Source organism: Arachis duranensis, chromosome 4 (genome assembly GCF_000817695.3).
Source record: "Arachis duranensis cultivar V14167 chromosome 4, aradu.V14167.gnm2.J7QH, whole genome shotgun sequence".
NCBI classification, from domain to species: Eukaryota; Viridiplantae; Streptophyta; class Magnoliopsida; order Fabales; family Fabaceae; genus Arachis; species Arachis duranensis.
In genome coordinates this window covers 64,896,450-64,904,654 of record NC_029775.3, presented here as the reverse complement: position 1 = coordinate 64,904,654, position 8,205 = coordinate 64,896,450, and positions in this window count along the sequence as shown.

Below are 8,205 nucleotides of genomic sequence, written 5' to 3'. Positions count from 1 at the left end.
AAGAGAATTCCAACCTGGGGACTTAGTCCTACTTTCAACTCCAGAATGCAACTCATGCCAGGCAAGCTGAGATCTAGATGGGATGGTCCTTATCGAGTAGAGAGGGTGGAACCATACGGAGTCTTTCACTTGAGCCATCCTTCAAGCTCTGAACTTATCAAAGTCAATGGACATCGCTTGAAGTTATTCCTGGCAAAAAGATGGTGAAAAACCAGGAACTAGAGATCTTTCTCTTGGAAGATCCGTCCACAGCAGAAGACTGAGCTAGTGAAGCGTCCAACTTAAGGACGTTAAAGCAAAGTGCTGGGTGGGAGACAACCCACCATGGTATGATCGTTCCTCCCCATCTCCTTACCTTCCTTCGTCAATAACTCTTCTCAGTACTAATGCCTATATTCTGCATCTCATCCACATATTGCATATTGCATCTATAAAAAAAAGGGGGTGTTAAGGCATGCGACGCGCCAGCGTTGTTGACGCGCTTGCGCCATAGTGCCTTCGCAGCATTAAAGAAAAGAAACAGAGAGTTGCGCAGGAATGTGGCTGGAGGCATGCCTCTGGCACCATTTGACCTACGCGTCCGCCTGGATGACGCAATCGCGTCATTTGTAAAATGGCCTCCCCACGCGTCCGCATCAACCACGCGAACACGTGGCTCTACAATTGATGCCAGGGCATTTTGGCCAGTTTCACTGACCTTTTCTTTACTGTTTTTAGGTAATTTCATGCATTTTCTTAGGAAATAAGTTAGTTTTGGGCAGATATTCACTCAAAACTTGATTCAAGCATACATTGTGCATTTTACATTATTTTATGAGGATTTTGCATGATTTTAATGACAAAATTGTATATTGCATTACCCATGACTTGGACTAGAACTTTGATGCACTCTATTGCTTGATTTCAGGACCAAAGGAAGCAAGGAATGGGAGGTAACTTGCAAAGTTAAGGAGAAAAGTAATTGCCAAAAACACTCTCAAAAGCCATCAATGCCCACATTAAAGAGTCACGTTAACTAAGTTAACGTAAACTCTAACGTGGAGAAGAGAAGTTGAGCCAACGTTAGTGACACTTAACATTGTCACTAACGTTGGCAATTGCTCACAAATGGCCACGTTAGAAGCCACGTTAACCAAGTTAACGTGGCCTCTAACGTTAAAAGGGGAAGAGAAGCCAACGTTAGTGACACTCAACATTGTCACTAACGTTGGCCTAAGGTGCAAAGAGCCACGTTAACTCCCACGTTAACTTGGTTAACGTGGGAGCTAACGTAAGAGATGAAAAGTTGTCGACAACGTTAGTGACACTCAACATTGTCACTAACGTTGGAGCAACCACACAACCCCAAGAGCAACGTTAACTTCCACGTTAACTTGGTTAACGTGGAAGCTAACGATGAGGAATGAAGAATGAGCCAACGTTAGTAACACTCAACATTGTCACTAACGTTGGGATGGCTAAGAATTGCCACGTTAGAAGCCACGTTAACCTAGTTAACGTGGACTCTAACGTGAGACCTAGGGGCACACTTGAACGTTAGTGACAATGTTGAGTGTCACTAACGTTCTCGAAGGTTGGCAAAAGCTACGTTAGAAGCCACGTTAACCTAGTTAACGTGAGCTTTAACGCGAAGCAAGAAGGGGCACACTTGAACGTTAGTGACAATGTTGAGTGTCACTAACGTTCTCGAAGGCTAACAAGGCAACGTTAAAAGCCACATTAATCCAGTTAACGTGGGCTTTAACGTGAGGCAAAGGGGTGCATGGCAACGTTAGTGACAATGTTCAGTGTCATTAACGTTCTCGAACTTGTATTTTCACTAACTGTTAAACACCCTTAACATCTTGAGCTAAAGTCTCTGCCCACTTCACACTTTCTCTCTGCAAGTAAGCCAAGCCCAATTAAAGAAAGGAACTGCTTCAAGCTCAAAGATCCAGCGGCCCAAGACTTGAAGAGCTAACTAGAAGCTGAGAAGAGTAGTATATATAGGAGTAGTTTTGAAATAGAGAGGAGCTCTTTGGGGGAGAGGAGCTAGGAAAGAGAACTACTCTTTGTATTTACTTTCTTTGCAATTCGAGCTTTATCATATATTCTCCATCTTTGATTTTGATTTCTAGAGCTATGAACAACTAAACCCCTTTCATTTGGTTAGGGAGCTCTGTTGTAATTTGATGGATCAATACTAATTTTCTTATTCTTCTTCTATCTTTCCTTTTGATTTTACTTGAAAGCCTTCGATCTTCATCCAATTGGATAGTGATCTTGGAAAAGAAGCTATTCAAACTTGGATCTCTTCGGATCCTTGAAAGAGGAATGAAGAGATTAGCTAGAAATGCTTTCTCATGCTGGACCAAATTGAGTGTGGATGGGTATGTGGCTATAACCCTCTAAGCATTTGATTTGGGAAGTGCATGTGGTATAATCAGTAACCATACTTCATCTCTTCTCATGAGCAATTGACCAAGGAATTGGCTATTGATCAAGATTTGAGAGATTGAATTGCAAGAAATTGTGATTCAATCACTTAAGATTGCCAAGGAGATCAATAAGTGCATTGATTGAGGAAGAGATGAAAATAAAATTGATTCGGAGAATGCAACATCTCCTAAGCCCAATGAACTCCCCATTTCTGATCTTACCCATTCTCTTTATTTTCTGTAATTTACTTTTATGAGCAATTCCCCCATTCCCAGTTACAATTCTGCTATTTACTTTTAGTCATTTACTTTCCTGCCATTTTAATTTTTGCAATTATCAACTCTATTCATGGATTCGCTCAACTAGATCATTCCTCTAATTAAAGTTGCTTGATCAATCAATCCCTGTGGGATTCGACCTCACTCTATTGTGAGTTTTTACTTGATGACAAATTCGGTACACTTGCCGACTGGGAATTTGTTGAGAGACAAGTTTTACCCCGATCAAGTTTATGGCGCCGTTGCCGGGGATTGATTGTGCATCGACAATGATTACATTAGAGGATCACTAGATTGAGCATTTGTATTTTGTTTGATTTAATTTTCTGTTCGATTAATTTGCTTTCCGTCTTAGTTTAATTCTTCCCCTCCCCTGTTTCTTAGTTTTTCTTTGCTATTTACAATTCAGCTCACTAACCCACTAACTATTTGATATATTGCATCACTGACACTAACAAGTAAATTCTAACAAGATACTATCTGCATTGCTTTTCTTTGCTTGTACTCTGCGGGTTTGTATGACAGGGAGAAGAAGTGGAGCTTCAACTTCCTTTGAGACAGGGAGAAGAAGCGGAGCTTCAACTTTCTTTGATTCTGAACCTGAGAGAACCTTCTTAAGATTAAGAAGGGAGGCGAAAAAAAAACGTGTAGTGGGTGCTGAAGAAGAGGAGGAACACTGTGAAGAATACTTTGAAACAACCATGGAAGACCATCGTGAGGAAGAGGTACACAACCATGGTGGAGGAGGTAGAGCAAATCCTGGTGGGGAAGATAGAAGAGTCTTGGGCTCTTACATTAACCCAAACCCAGGGAACTGCGGAAGTAGCATCCAAAAACCAACCATCCATGCCAACAACTTTGAACTAAAGCCACAGCTCATCACCCTTGTTTAGAACAATTGCTCGTTCGGAGGAGGTGTCCAAGAAGACCCCAACCAACACTTAAACACCTTCCTGAGAATATGTGACACAGTGAAGTCCAATGGCGTTCAACCTGACGCCTATAGACTGTTGTTGTTCCCATTCTCTCTCAGAGACAAGGCAACCAACTGGTTGGAGTCTTTTCCAAAGGAGAGCTTGACAACTTGGGATGATGTTATGAACAAATTCTTAGCAAGATTTTACCCCCCTTAACGAGTCAATCGGCTGAGAGCTGAGGTCCAAACTTTCAGGCAACAAGATGGTGAGACTCTATATGAAGCATGGGAGAGGTTTAAAGACCTAACAAGGAGATGTCATCTGATATGTTCAATGAATGGGTGCAGCTGCACATATTCTATGAAGGGTTGTCATATGAATCAAAGAAGGCCGTAGACCATTCATCCGGAGGTTCTTTGAACAAGAAGAAGACCATTGAGGAAGCCATAGATGTCATTAAAACTGTAGCTGAGAATGACTACTTCTATGCTTCCGAAAGAGGGAACACTAGAGGGGTAATGGAGCTGAACAATGTAGATGCTCTGCTGGCTCAAAATAAGCTCATCACCAAGCAGCTAGCTGACCTCACCAAGAAGATGGAGAGAAGTCAAGTAGCAGCGATCACCACTTCAACTCAATAGGAAGCAAGTGAAGAGGAAGAAGGCACTCAGGAGCAAGCCAACTATATTGGGAATTCACATAGACACAACCATGATCCATACTCCAAGACCTACAACCCTGGATGGAGGAATCACCCAAACTTTGGGTGGGGTAATCAACAAGACCAAGGCCAAGATCAAAGACGTCACAACCCCAACAACAATACAGCCCATTCCTTATTTAATGACCAAATCTCTAAAATTGAAACCCTGCTTGAGAGCATATGCAGAGACATCCAAGATAGTAAAGCATTCCGAGAGGAAGTGCAGTCAAATGTGCATAACCAAGATGCTGCCATTGAGAAGCTTGAAACACAAGTTGGTTACCTATTCAATCGAACTTCTGGCAACAACAGAAGTAAAAAGGAGGAGTGTCAAGCTATCACTCTTAGGAGTGGGAAGGAACTGAAGGGATTTGATCAGAAGAAACTAGAAGAAGAGTCAATTGACGAAGGAGAAAGGCAAGATGGAGATCAGAGCCCAACTTCTAAAAGTCAAAAGGAAGAAGGGAAGCTAAAGCCGGATGTCCCGAGAGTTCCATACCCTCAGAAATTGAAGAAAAAGGGGGATGACAACCAATTTTTGAGATTTTTAGAAATCTTCAAAAAGCTACAAATCAACATACCCTTTGCTGAAGCAATAGAACAAATGCCTCTCTATGCCAAGTTCTTAAAGGAGCTCATGACTAAGAAGAGAAGCTGGAAGAACAATGAAACTGTGATACTGACCGAAGAATGCAGTGCTATCATTCAGCACAAATTACCCCAGAAATTGAAGGATCCAGGGAGTTTTCAGATCCCTTGTGTCATAGGTGAGATCACGGTGGAGAAGGCTCTTTGTGACCTAGGAGCCAGCATCAATTTGATGTCAGTAGCTATGATGAGGAAGATGAAGATCGAAGAGGCTAAACCAACGAAGATGGCCCTACAATTGGCAGACCGATCATTCAAGTTCCCTCATGGCATAGTAGAGGATTTGTTGGTAAAGGTGGGAGAGTTCATATTCCCAGCAGATTTTGTGGTCCTAGATATGCAATAGGAACCCAAGGCTTCCATTATCCTGGGGAGGCCCTTCTTGGCCTTTGCAGGAGCTATCATTGACGTCCAAAAAGGTGACCTCACCTTGAGATTACACAATGAAGAGATGACCTTCAATGTATTCAAGGCCATGAGTTACCCACCAGAGCAATTCGGGGAATGCATGAGGTTAGATGCGCTTGAGGAAGAAGTACATGAGGACTTTGAGGAAGAAGAACCTGAAGAGCCAGAGAGGGTAGTAGGGGAGGAATATGAATCAAGTGAAGAGGTTGTAGCAACAGAAATTCATACACAAGAAGCGCCCAAGGTGGAAAATCAAAAGTCAGAGGCACCAAAGCATGAGCTCAAAGCACTGCCACCTACTCTCAAATATGCATATTTGGGGAAAAACGGAAGTTACCCAGTAATCATAAGCTCATCCCTCAACCAGAATCAAGAGGATGAACTACTCCAAGTACTGCGGAGACACAAGGATGCCATTGGATGGACTCTTGCTGACCTGAAAGGAATAAGCTCAGCGATATGCATGCACAAGATACTGCTAGAAGAAGATGCCAAACCATCCATTCAATCTCAAAGGAGGTTGAACCCAATTATGAAAGAGGTGGTGCAGAAAGAGGTTATGAAGTTATGGCAGGGAGGGGTGATATACCCTATCTCAGACAGCCCATGGGTCAACCCTGTACATGTTATCCTAAAGAAGGGAGGAATAACTGTAGTTCTGAATGAGAGGAACGAATTAATTCCTACAAGGACCGTCACTGGATGGCGGATGTGCATAGACTACAGAAAACTCAATGAAGCTACACGAAAAGATCATTTCCCGCTTCCATTCATGGACCAGATATTGGAACGACTTGCAGGCCATGCATTTTATTGTTTTCTTGACGGCTATTCAGGATATAACCAAATAGTGGTTGATCCTAGAGACCAAGAGAAAACCTCCTTCACATGCCCATATGGAGTGTTTGCTTATAGGCGCATGCCATTTGGGCTATGTAATGCACCTGCAACGTTCCAACGTTGCATGCTTTCTATCTTCTCAGACATGTAGAGAAATTCATTGAAGTTTTTATGGATGATTTTTCAGTATTTGGAGATTCTTTTCCTAGTTGCCTACATCACCTAGCCCTAGTATTGAAGAGATGTCAAGAGACCAATCTGGTTTTGAACTGGGAAAAATGTCACTTCATGGTGACAGGAGGAATAGTCCTTGGTCATAAGGTTTCTAACCAGGGTATTGAGGTGGACAGAGCTAAAGTGGAAATTATTGAAAAACTTCCTCCACCCGGTGATGTCAAGGCAATTAGGAGCTTTTTAGGGCATGCAGGTTTTTACAGAAGGTTTATTAAGGATTTTTCAAAGATAGCAAAGCCCTTAAGCAATCTCCTTGTAGCTGACACACCATTTGTCTTCGATGAAACATGCATGTTGGCTTTTGAGAACTTGAAAATAAGGCTATCCTCTGCACCTATCATCTCCCCACCTGATTGGAACTTACCTTTTGAACTAATGTGTGATGCATCTGATTATGCAATAGGGGCAGTGTTAGGACAGAGGAAAGATAGCTTAATCCATGTGATATACTATGCCAGCAAGGTCCTTAATGATGCTCAAAGAAATTATACCACAACCGAAAAGGAACTGCTGGCAATAGTCTTCGCATTTGACAAGTTTAGATCATACCTCATTGGTGCAAAAGTGATTGTTTTCACAGATCACACAGCACTTAAATATTTGTTTGCTAAATTTTCACATATCACACAGCACTTAACTATTTGTTTGCTAAGCAGGAATCAAAACCAAGACTAATAAGATGGATCTTATTATTGCAGGAATTTGATATTGAAATCAGAGACAAGAAAGGAGTGGAAAACAAGGTAGCAGATCACCTCTCCAAAATCCCTCAGGATGAAGGTGGGGCACATGATACTCAAGTGAACGAGCTCTTCCCTGATGAGCAGTTGATGATAGTTCACAAGGCTCCATGGTTTGCAGACATAGCCAACATCAAGGCAACTGGGGCTTTACCACCAGAGATACATAAACATCAGAAAAGAAAGCTCATGAATGATGCAAAATACTTTGTCTGGGATAAGCCATATCTCTTCAAGAAGTGTTCAGATGGAGTCCTCAGAAGATGTGTTTCGGAAGAAGAAGGACGAGAGGTGCTATGGAATTGCCACAGCTCAAGTTATGGAGGCCACTTTGGAGGGGACAGAACTGCAGGAAAGGTTCTACAAAGTGGGTTTTTTTGGCCAACTAACCCTTTTCAAGGACGCCAAAGAACTGGTAAAAAGCTGCAACAAATGCCAAAGAGCGGGAAATTTGCCCAAAAGAAATGCCATGCCACAAAATTTCATTCTAGAGCTGGAACTGTTTGATGTGTGGGAAATAGATTTCATGGGGCCATTTCCAATTTCATATGCAAACAAGTACATCTTAGTAGCTGTGGATTATTGATGAGCGGATAATTTATACGCTTTTTGGCATTGTTTTTATATAGTTTTTAGTAAGTTTAAGCTACTTTTAGGGATGTTTTCATTAGTTTTTATGTTAAATTCACATTTCTGGACTTTACTATGAGTTTGCGTGTTTTTCTGTGATTTCAGGTGATTTCTGGCTGAAATTGAGGGATTTGAGCAAAACTCTGAAGAAGGCTGACAAAAGGACTGCTGATGCTGTTGGAATCTGACCTCCCTGCACTCAAAATGGATTTTCTGGAGCTACAGAACTCCAAATGGTGCGCTCTCAACGGCGTTGGAAAGTAGACATTCAGGGCTTTCCAGAAATATATAATAGTCCATACTTTATTCGAAGATTGACGACGTAACCTGGCGTTGAACGCCAAGTACATGCTGCTGTCTGGAGTTAAACGCCAGAAAAACGTCATGAT